The sequence below is a fragment of the Quercus suber genome, unplaced genomic scaffold (genome assembly GCF_002906115.3).
Source record: "Quercus suber isolate HL8 unplaced genomic scaffold, Cork oak 2.0 scaffold_854, whole genome shotgun sequence".
NCBI lineage: Eukaryota > Viridiplantae > Streptophyta > Magnoliopsida > Fagales > Fagaceae > Quercus > Quercus suber.
Window position 1 is genome coordinate 6341 of NW_027070284.1, and position 13138 is coordinate 19478.

Here is a 13138-nt window from a genome sequence, read left to right on the forward strand (position 1 = left end):
GGTTTTTTTTTTTTTTTTTTTTTTTTTTTTTTTTTTTTTTTTTTTTTTTTTTTTTTTCAGCCAGATTTATTGACTTTTGTGAGAAAAAACACTGTGCATGTACTGTTTACGCACTGTTCATGTACTGTTTATACATTAAAAATATTAAAAGTGGGTCCCACGGTACTATTCATATATTTAAAAAATTATTTTGCTACAGTGTTTTCAGCAACAATCAGTTTTTAGCAACTTTCAGCAATAATAAGTGCTATCCAAACAGACCCTGAGGAAGAGAAATTTAAGTGCCATTAACTCCGGCGATCTGGCCATTTACCTTGCCATCATCAGATCGCCGAAACTACCACCGGTAATTTTTTCCCCTTTCTTATATCTGGGTATGAAATATGACTTAATGAAATATGACTTAGTTTTTGGGTATTTTGGTTGGGTAAGGATGGATTTAGATATTTGCTTTGATGTTTTGGGATTTTCTGTAACTGTTTGTAGATTTCGGAATAGCGTTGTTAATTTTCCTCTTTCAGATACTCTCTCTGTTGTGTAATTTACCATTTTCTGCCATCATCAATTCGGCCCACTTTATTACTGTTTGCATGTTCCGTTCCAAACCAACAGACAAGGAAAAAAGAAAATCCAAAAGCGCAAACCAATTTAGCCTCTTAAGAAATTGAACAGATCTCTTCTCTTTAATCAACAACCAATAGCATCTCTTACAATCTAACCCATCGTAGCTTAGAATAGAAAAAAAGAGAGAGGTTATTATGCATTCTAGAACAGCCGCTAAAGAGAGAAATCTCAGGGTCAGCGAGTTTTTTTGGTCCAGCATATAGAGAGAGAGAAATCTGAAGGACGCTGCCACTGTCAGGCCAGCCTCCTGCACCGTAAGACTCAAAAATTTCAATGACAGGGGTTATTCAACAATGAAATGGGCCACAATAGCTTTTATTGGTAAGCTAATATAATATTGGAATCCTACAATATATTTTTCATTGCTTGCTGCTGTGTCTATGGTGTTACTAAATGGGACCTGATATGAATTTTTGGGTTTCTTTGGGTGCAGATGAAAATTTGCATTGTTCTATATATGTTATTTTGGTATTCTATTATTTGTTTTTATTGCATTCCACATGTTCGTTGAAATCTCTTTTAGGCTTAATTAGTGATGATTGGATTCAATTTTTCCCGCCCTCATACCATGATAAATCTAAATGATTTATTCATTTATGAACAATGAATTTGAACAAAAAATTTCAAGGATGAAGTCTAGAAGATATCAACATGGTGGAAAAAATGAATTATGAAACAAATGTGAGGCAATTGGTAGTATTACATAGCATGTACATATATTTTTTCATGGCTATGCAATTGATTGGGTGGCTCTTAAATACTACCCCACAGCCCCACTACCAAATACACATCTATATCCTGGTATCCATGGGCCCTAACTTTGATAATGACCCATCTAAAATTTGGAGGACAAAGAAAAGAATTTGAGTGAATGGAATTATTGAAATTTAAACTTTAGCACAAAATCAGAGTAAAAGAATGCTATTAGTCTTATTTTATTGGCTCCTTCTTGATGAGAAGCAACTGTAGAAGCCATAGAAACAGTTTCATTCTTGGTCTACACCATTGAGAGATCAGCAAAATCTTAAGCAACATGGAGTCAACAAGCCTACAGCTCTTGCTTTTATGTTCTTTGCTTTCATGTTTAAGTTTCAAGTTCTGCTTTTTTGCTATCTAGGATTTTTCAGTAGATTTGGTTTAGCTTAGCTTAATTATGTGCCTAGAATAATTAGCTTAGCTTAATTATTTACAAAAACTTAACAATACTACTAACCCATCTAACAAATTATGTGCCTAGAATTAGTGATAATTTGTTAATCCAGTTACAGATTTTAATAAATACAAATGGATCCCTCCAATCTCGGATTGAAGCCTGATACATAATCTCTTCATGCTATAAAATAAGCTGTCGTGTACCACCTGTGATTTTTTTTTTTATACTGTTTGTTCAATAATGTGTATGTGTTTTTCTTTCTAATATGCATTTTAAATTTTATACTTATGTGGGAAAGGGTCAAAAAGAAAGAAAGAAAAATTTAGGAATAGGGAGGACATGATATCTGTAAAGTGTCTCAGGTGAATTTGGAGAACTATGTTGAATCCTTCATACACTAAGATGTTTCTTCCTGCCTAAAATTTTATTTAAAAAAAAAAACTATGAAATTGATGTAGAAATAATAGTCTATCTGAAGTGAAGGAAATGTCTGTAGTTAGTGAAAAGAAAGAATTTTAGCGCCAATTATGTTCTCTAATTTATAAGTCTAACTAATTGATGTGTTTAAATTTGTTCAAAATGAGATTTTAGATGCAATTCCTCCAGCATGTATGTGCTTCAACTTTGGACAGATATTGTAAAAATTTCTAAAGGACTATTTGAATTACAACTTATCAAAAAAATAAAACTGCTTGACTTATAAGAATTACGTGCTTTTAATTATTAATAAAAATTTGCTTGACTCTATAGTGCTTAAGACCATTACACACTTGAAACTTCCATAGTGGAAATTTGGTGGCTGGGATTGTAAGATGCATTCTTAGAATTCGGACTACAAAGGATGCAAAGTGTAACTTGGAAGGGAAAAAATATGTATTTATTTTTTTTCCAATTTTGTTTAGGTTCTTTTGTTCTTTTATGGCTTTAGGGATTTAATTTAGATGCTGTTTGTATATTAAAAGTTGCAATTGTTAACTATGTTTGATGCATTTTTATCTATTTAAGAATAGAACATCAATCTTAGGCATCTACATTCCAATTTGTATTTCCCTAGCAGAGGTGTAAGTGATTCTGTTGCTTAGTGCGTGTTAGCTATAAAAGATCTTATAATACTTTTAAGTACATCCGAATTCCTTTGAACTAACAGCTATGCTTTCTCTTATCAATTAGTTACTCTATCAGAGTCATTTAGATTCAAACCACCAAATTTAGAGAATTTAAGGTGGTGTTTTTTTTCCATAAAGGTTTGATTATGGTTTTTCCACATTTAAATTTTGCTGCTTAAAGTGTTTCTACTAATAGAAATTAAAATATTGTTTCTTTGTATCTATATGTTGGAATTTTACCTTATAATATTATTGAATATGCTCTCCTTAGTTTTCGTGATTGTTATAGATCAATAGAAATAGTTTGAATGGATTATGAAAATAGGTGCACTTCTACTATTGAAAGAATTTTTTGGAACGTGGGGCTCAAAAGGTTGTATTAGTTTCTATCTTTTCAAAGGATACGTTTAAATAGGTCTTCATTATGCTATTTCCTCGAGTAGGACAACAATCACCTTTTACCACACCAAAGAATCCAGTTTGTTCCTTTTGTGTATACCTTTGTAGTTGTACCTTTGTAGTTGGCACGTTCAAGATGGACTACATTTGTGGGGGTTCATATGTGCTATAGTTTTTGCAGGGGAATGGTGATGTCTTAATTCATCCAAGTGAAATAGAGCTGGCACCTCAGTGCATCATGGCCAGAATATGGCTAATCTAACTAAATTGTTTTTTGGTTGAAGAGATCTTAGACTTAATTTTCTGCTATTGGGGAATTTTGGACTTTTGGCATTGTTATTGAACCTAACTCTATATTACACAATTGTCATTTTTGTTTTTTGAAGTGATTGACATTAACAAGCCTTTATTAAAAATATTAACTGTTGTACATCATGTTGAGTGCCTTAAATATTGTTAGAAGCTTTTGGAACTTCAGAAAAAGATGGGAACATGTTTATAGGATCTAATATTTTCACCTAAATGAATTTCAATGTATTTTATTGTATTGTTATGTTAAATTGATGGTATTTTAAATATGTTAAATGTTCTTGCATATTGTGTGGGTTAAATGCTAGTGATAATAATGTGACAAGTTTTAGAGAGGTATATAAAAAGCCAAAAGTTTCGATTTATATATATATATATATATTTAAAAATTATAGAAAGGAAAATTCTTAACTTACATTATACTTTCAGTTCAAGATTCTTGTTATAAATTAAATAAATATGCACGTTTATGATATTGCTTTACTAAGTAGAAAGATAAGACTTATTATATCATAAATTTCTTTCAAGGTAAAGAATCTTTGTAGAAGACGCAAAAGCAAAAAAAAAAAAGAGTATAAAAAAGAAATGAGCAAAATCGACACCAATACAAATCCCACGGAGAACGATCTTGAGAACACATTTCTGAGGGACAATTCAAAGAAAAAAAACTTACGCTGAAGCTACTGTGGATGCAATCATGCATGAAACACTCTACGAGGAGGAAGAACAAGAAAACGGTGATGGAGATGATGATACGGTGGACACTGAGACAAGGGGTAACAACGTAGACCAACCTGGGGATGAGGAACAGTTCAACGAGGAAACATGGGAAATCAACGTCTCGATAAAGTTGAAGCAGAAAATGGCAGTCCATGGCAAACCAGCATTATCATCAAACTTATGGGTAAACAACTAGGCTATCGTGCTCTGCAAACAAGGTTAGCTGGTATTTGGCGCCCTTCAGTTTTTAATTGAGATCGGATATAGATATTTTATCATAAAATTTGATGGTCTTAAGGATTACCATCATGCTCTTATGGATGGACCATGGTTTATGGGAGATTAGTATCTCCATGTCCAAGCATGGGAAGCTGATTTTCACCCGGGAACAGTCAAGGTCACATCCACTGCAGTTTGGATTAGACGAGAACACTTACCTATTGAATACTATCATCATAAATTTTTAAAACAGGTTGGAAATAAAATAGGCAAACATCTAAAAATAGATGCGATAACTAATGCTGCCACGAGGGGAAGGTTTGCTCGGATATGTGTCCAAATCAACCTTAATAAATCTCTTCCCAAGCGTTTTAAGATAGGGACATTTTGGCAAGATATTGTATACGAGAATGTCCCTCTATTATGCTACGAGTGTGGTCGGACAGGGCATAAGGAATCTATTTGTTTGGAACCAAATATCACTTTGAATCAAACTCCAAACACAGGATCTGCCTCACACCGAGTTGTTACTTCGAATTCTGAAACAAACCAACCTCAGGCGCCATGGAAGATTGTACAAACACGCAGGACACGTGTTCGCGGAATAGGACAACGTGAATATCCTTTGAAATCCAAAATCCCATCTGATAGCTATCCACTGAACCACAAAGTCAACTTCAAACAAACTTCTAATACTTTCCAAGCTCTTCAAGTTGATGAAAATGATATGGTGGCACCCACGGATTCAGCTGAAACAGGTAGACGTCAAGCCACAATAATTAGACCAAAAGAGGTGAAAGATAATGGTAAAAGTTCAAATTCACTGCTGCCACCTCACATACACAAGGACAGCATGCATGAAATCACCGAGGAAGAGAGTCCACAACACTCACATGCAAGGCTACGTACACCTCAATCATTTACTCCTCAACTCGTAAATAATTTAACCCCTGTTTTACTCTCCACAAAACAGAGCATACCGAATCGCAAGCATGGCCCCCTCATCAGACCGAAACTCCACAACACCAACACCAACAGACCCGGAGCTCCAGTTATCACTCTCACCAATGCAATGTCTCCGGAAACACTTCCAGAGGCCATTTTTCACTTCTTAGACTTAAGCGAAATCAACCTTGCTCTGAGGGAGGAGGAGGCAAAACTTTACATCATCATGTTCTCCAACTAAAGTCCTCCATTCATCGTGTCCGTCATGTACTGACCAAGGCTCGGTGAACTCGAACCAATGTATAGGATCAAGACAATGACAGCGACTCATCAATGCTTCACTCGGTCCACAGTGAGGACTCCAAGGACTTTCGGGAGGGTCGCCAATGATTATCTAAATCCAAACATACCATCCATGAAGATAGTTGCCTGGAACTACTAGGGAGCAGGAAATGAAGCTTTTCGTACCCATGCACACAAACTTTATTGTCAGCCCCACCCTCAAATTATGATTATTGTTGAACCCCGTATTGCGGATGACCATGCCCCAGCAGTCATAAACACTCTCCCGTATTCCCATTCCCGCCCCGAAGGGTCGACCCGATAGGCTATTCGAGTGGTATCTGGTTACTGTGGAATGAGGATAGTAGGCTCATAGTGGAAATTCTCACCACCAATGAATACAGTATCCATGCGCTTGTCAAGATACCTACCAATTCATGTAATTTTCTTTTTACGGCTATATATGCTTCACCAAATTTTAATAAGCGTAAAATTTTATGGAATTATTTAAAAGATTTATTACCATCTGTCAATATGTCTTGGGTCCTTATAGGTGATTTCAATGATATGCTTGCTGAAGACAAAAAAAAAAAAAAAAAAAAAAAAAAAAAAAAAAAAGGGGAGGGCTTACTCTTAACAGATATAGGTTAAACGCTTTTAGGGATTGTATTGATTTTTGTGGTCTTATGGATTTAGGCTTTCATGGGCCCAAATTTACCTAGACCAACAAGAACCCGATTTGGCATTGTAACATTAAGGAAAGATTAGATAGAGGCGTAGGTAACACAGAATGGAAACTTTTATTTCCTAGGTCGGAAATTCACCATCTTCCTCGCACCAAATCTGACCACTATCCTATATTGTTAGATTCTGAGCCTCCTACTCGTAAATCGACCAAAACTTTTAAATTTGAACAAATGTGACTGATTGATCCTTCCTTCTCAATGTTTGTGGAGAATAGTTGGAATTCCTCAGCTTTTATACCATCTTCTTCCTTCTCCCTCTCTAGGTTCCAACACTGTCTAAAACTTTTAACTACCAACATTATCGACTAGAATAAAAATCAATTTGGCAACCTGTTTTGGAAAAAGAACAGTGTATTGGCTAAACTTAAAGGCATTCAGATGGCTTTATCATGCAAACCCTCAGTATATCTTTATTCACTAGAACACCAACTTATCCAAGATTACAACCATATCCTCCATCAAGAATTCCTATTCTGGCAACTTAAATCCCGTGTCACATGGTTAAACTATGGAGACACTAATACCAAATTCTTCCACTTAAAAACACTATAGAATCGTAGTCAGTCACGTATTACGACCCTTAAAGACTCCACAAGATTATGTGTATCGGGAGACATACATCACAATTGTGTTCACCAAACTATTTACATCCACATCTCCTTATACGGTATCTCATTTCCCTTTGGTTAGATATTACCATAAGAACAATCCCCTTCTTGAACAACACCAAAGGCTCTCTAGCAATCCTTTGCCTAAAGGAATAAATTGGAATGTATTTTTACTCCCCCTTTAAAAGCACCAGGTCTGGATGGATACCATGTAATTTTCTTTCAACAAAATTGGCACATTCTTGGACCTGGCATTATTCATGCCATTCAAGAAATTTTTGAGGCTGCAACTATTCCTGAAGATTGGGGTGCCATAAATCTCATCCTTATCCATAAAATAAATCACTCGGACATGATCACACAATTTCGCCTAATTAGCTTATGCAACACCCTGTATAAATTGGTTTCACGTATTATCCTGCAATGGCAGAAACCTTACATCATTGATATTATCAATCCTTGCTAAGCAGGATTTGTTCCGGGTTGCCTGACGAGCGACGACATTATTCTCGTCTAGGAAATTATTCGTACGATGGTCAGAAAGTCTGGACCCAAGGGGCACGTTTCTCTTTAAACTTGATCTTGAAAAAACATATGATCGTCTTGAATGGTCGTTTATTCAAGAAACTCTTGAATTTTTTCAAATCCCCCCTATATTGATTTAACTTATTATGAATATGCTTTCTTCAATTGGTTTTCACATTATGTGGAACGATACTCCTTTACCAGCTATTGTCCCAAGTAGGGAGGTATGTTAGGGAGATCCTTTATCCCCTTATCTATTTATTCTATTTTTGGAAAGAATATCCATCCTTTTGAAAGAGGCGGTTCGGGACAGAGCTATTCATCTTGTTACTTTTAGGGGTCAAATTAAAATTTCCCATCTTTTCTTTGTCGATGATATCTTTCTTTTCTCTAAAGCAAAAACAACGAAGTGCCATAACTTTAAAAACATTCTTCAAAAATTCTGTCGGTGCTCTGGCCAAATCATTAGTACACAATAGTCACATCTTTGGTTTTCACCAAACACACCTAGGCGAACAAAAGAACTAATTGCTGGCATCTTTGACATCCCTACTACGACTTAACTAGGAACTTATTTAGGAACTCCTATTTTTACTACTTGTCAACAGACATCGACTTACCAATATTTAGTTGATAAAATCCAGAAAAATATTGAGGGATGGCAAGCTAAATATCTTTCTGTTACGGGCCAGGTTACTTTAATCAATTCCACCTTGATCAGCCTCTATCCCTATCCATGCCATGCAAACCAACCTTCTCCCGCAAAAAATTAGTCGATAACTAGATAAACTAAATTGTAAATTTTTATGGGGAGACACTGTCAATCATAGACACTGTCACATGGTGAGTTGGGAAACCATCACTATGCCTAAGGATGCAGGTGGTTTGGGACTTAAATCCACACGTCATATGAATGTAGCTTTGCTTATGAATTAGGCCTGAAGGCTTCAACAGAAGTCATCCATGCTATGAGATCAAGTATTAAAAGCCAAATACTTTCCCCATACAAACCTGTTTGAAAGTGACATAAACCCTAGAGCGTCTCACATTTGGAAAGCCTTACAAGTGGGGATAAAATGGCTTCAAAGAGGGATGAAATAGATATTAGGGGATGGTCAGACCATTCGAGTATAGGGACCACTACGAAATTATATACATGGTCTGCTTATGCCCAATGAGGAACAGAGGCTAGTGAGTTCTCTACGGGACAATAATAATTGGAAGTTAGAAGAACTACAATTTCCTTTCCCAACGCAAATTGCATAACTTATACAAGGTATTTTGGTGGCCTAGCTGACTAGGTTGTCTGATTCTTTTATATGGCCTTAAAATAACGGTGTTTGTTTGGTCCCATTTGCTTCAAAATTTCTATACCAACAAGCCAATGTTCCATTTGCAAAAACTTATTAGAATTGGATTTGGAAACTACAATGCCCCAAAAAAATCCAAATTTTTATTTGGAAATCCATGCGCAATCAGTTGCCTACTTGTTAATATCTAGCATTTTCTCGCTCAGAAATTAATAACTGATACCCTAGGTGTAATACACCTGAAACTACTATTCATATTTTAAGAGATTGCTATTGGGCTTAGATGGTTTGATGTCACTTTCCAGGTATGTAAGGTTGAAATTTATCAACCATCTTGTTGGCTTTATTCCTTACCAATTTGCTTGTAATTTAAGCACTTAGTAACCCTGTATTTAAGTGGGATTCATGTAAGGGTAGTGTGTGAAGAGAGTGTGAAGAAAAGCTCAAGTATGTGCAAGAAGCAGAGTTTCGCGGCTAGGACTCGCAGCTGACTCGCGATTGGCAAGCCGCCAAATGCAGGCACGTGAGAAGTACACAAGGAAGCTGAAGGGTCACGCCAGCTGTCGCACTATAGGACAAAAGTCCCAAGCTAGCCAGGCCGTAACGTCGCGACTTAAACTCATGACTTGGACAAGCCGCGAGGTCAAGCCGCCAATCAGCCCTGTTTGGCAAAAATTGACTCTTCGTATTCCAAACACATACCACTATATATAGACCCTTATACCCACTAAATTGAGAGAGCTTCTAGAGAGAATTTTGTGAGAGAAACCCTAGAGAAAAACAAGATTGCCTCATCCCCAATCTTTACCTTAGAGAATCTACAAATTCCTCTTCTCTCTTCCTCTCTATTGTCATACCCTTGAGAGGTTTGTTGCCAAATTCTTATCTCACCACACCCACGTCTGTGAGAAGGTTCATTTGGTACTAAGGGAAGCAGTTTGGAAGGAATCAATATACATTGGTTGATGCTATGGTATAGTAGCGGAATCCAGGAAGCTAAAGAAGAAATAGGTTCAGCGTAACCTCGTTGGAGCAAGAAGCTTAGAGGGCTTAGGTACTTGGGTAGATTAGGCTTGGAGGGTCTTCTGCTGTTCATGTATCCCAACTACATTCTTTAGTGGATTATTTGACCACTTGGAAGGCGGCAGAGAAGTTTTACGCCGAGGACTTCGGTTTCCTCTTCGATAACACATCGTGTGTTGTCCGTGTGTTTGCATCTTCCTTCCCTTTATCTTTGCCTTATATTTACTGCTGTGGATGTGTTTATATTTGATATAGATTAGTTATCAATTCTATGATTGGCTTATGTTCATTTTCCGCACATTAATTGTTTGATTATAAACCTGAATTGGTATTTTATAATTTGGGGTCTGAACATTCAAGGGCGTTTTAGACACATTTTGAACTTTCAAGGTATTTTGCCCCTATCGTTTTTTCACATTCCACTTCAAGATTGGCTCCATACCAATGCTACATTGGATTCTCTCATCTTCCACTATTAGCTACCATGGAAAATTTACTTCTCCTTCCTCTGTTGGCACTTATGGTTGGCTAGGAACGAGCATAGTCTAAACAATTAATCTTGCTCTCAACATCGATCATACAAAAAGTAGTTCAGTGTGCTACATATTTTTCTTTTTAGTTTGCCTTGAAAAGAAAATTAAAATTGGAATCCCTCGGATTATTAAATGGAATGCTCCGCTAAAATCTTTTATGAAATTAGATACAAATGGAAGCTCATTAGGTGATCTTGGATTAGCTGGTGCAGGTGGATTGCTACGCAACAGCTTAGGTGCTTGGATTTTAGGTTTTTCATTACACATGGGCATTACTTCTAATAATATTGCTGAGTTGGAAGCAATTCACCAGGGTCTCTATGAAAATAGACTCTATGATAGTTCTTTCTTGGTTAACCAATAATAAAGATATCTCACAAGATGTTATCCCACTATTATGTGATTGCAGGAACCTTATGGAACCACTACATGTCCTGCTTTTGTATATGTGGCTTTCGTATGGGATATGGAACATCTAGGAACCACTAGAATGTGTCTGGTAAGGCTGTAATACTTGCTGTTGTCAGTGCCGGCTCAAGGCCTAGGCAACTTAGGCCTAGGCCTAAGGCCCCACAACAAATAAAAATTTCCCTACTAAAAAAAGCCCCATCTCTCTTAGTAAAAAGCCCAAAATTTTATAAAAATATAACATTTTTAAATAGTTGGTACTCTTTTTTAAGAGCGATGCTAAAAATACTATAGATTTTATTATAGATTTACTTGACATATCACCAATCATATAAAAAAGTAATTCAAACACAAATAAATTAAGTTGTTGAAATTCATCAATTATAGTCATAATCACATTTATTGTGAATATTTTGTAGTATTTTTAGTCTTTTTCTTTTTCATTTCTAACATGGCTTAAAAAATAGGAGACCAATAAAAATTTAACCCAATCGAAACCCTAAGATGTTTCAAATAAAATGCTGCAAATGTGATAAATCACCAATGATGACTAATTTTCTACTAAGCCACATACCAAATAATATCTATCTATCTCTTTTTCTTAAAAAGAATATATAAAATTAAAATTTAGATTACAACTGTACTTAACTATGCATAGTCATATATCCAAGTTAAAGTAAGTTCCTTTTGATTCAACTATAATATTCAATCTTCTATTTGAAATTAACCTTAGTTGAGCTAGTATTATTCATCAATTTCTACATTTACATCAAATTAATCTTAATTTAATTAGTATTATATAATTTTATTTAATTAATGTTTACATATAAAAAGGCCCCATATAAAATTTTTGTATTTACATCAAATTAATCTTAATTTAATTAGTATTATATAATTTTATTTAATTAATGTTTACATATAAAAAGGCCCCATATAAAATTTTTGCCTTAGGCCCCAAATTTTGTTGGGCCGGCCCTGGCTGTTGTTTGACATTATATATATTTGTAAAAAAAAGAAATGTAATAAATTTTCATACAACACTAGCCTTGGAAGTTGGAACCTACTTGGAAGTTTGGAACATAACTCCAACAAGGAAAAACCTGTTTCCCATTAACTGTGTCTTGTTTAAATACAAACATGGATCTCGTTGGCCACATGAAGGTCAATGTACAAAATCAAATTCACATCTCCTCCAGGTTGCTGTGCTACGGTCTAAAGATGTGAAACAAAAGCGGTGCATGTAGTTGTAAATCTTCAAAATAGAATTTATTCTTAGCAATCCTTATTGAAGGTAAAAAGAAGTTTTACTTTTAACACTACTCTGTTATGTCATATACCTATGTGTTAAAAGGAATTAAATAACCCCAAGCAATGACTAAACAAAACTCACACAAGCATTACGGGGGAAAAAAAAAACAACTATACAAGAACACAAAATTTAACTAGGTGAAAAACTCTCCACGTTAGAGGAAGAAATCACCAATCAAATCCAACCAATCCAACTTTTTATCAACATTAACAACAATCCTAATCTTAGCAAACATTTAATTTTGATTTTTTTTTCTATTATTATTCTTTTTTTACCTAGCAACCATAATTAATTTAAGAAATAATAAATGTATTGTAATGTATTAAGAAATAATTATTTTGTGTCTGTTCATTTGTACATAATTTGTTAATACTTATTTTTTTGAGAAAAAGGATAGATATAATTTGTTAATACTAAATGGGTTTTATTTTGAGTTTTCATGAATTTTTTCTTGATACTTTGGCTCCCCTTAATTGAAATCCTATCTCTGATGTTAGTACACTATAATAGATCCTATAATATAATTGTTCCTTAGCAATAACCATTCAATTATTTGGTTGTTATTTTATTATGAGGAATAGTTATTTCATTAGAAAAATTATTTTTTAGTAATGAAGAATAACTATTCATTTTCAAAATAATTGTAATAACTATTACTTTACCTAGTTGATATTCTAAAAATTAAACTCCCAAATAGCCCTTGCAAAATTGTTGCTAACTTCTTCCCTGTTAGGCTCTCTCCCTATTAGCACCTTGCATCTCTCTCTTGGTTTATCCAAAAACTGACTAAGTTTATGAACAAAATAAGCAATATCTAGTCTAGTTAAAGTTAGATATAAGAGTCTAACAATTAAATTTCTAGATTTTTAATACTAAGGTATAAAAACTAAAGTTTTCAATAAAGTCGTTTCAACTTGTT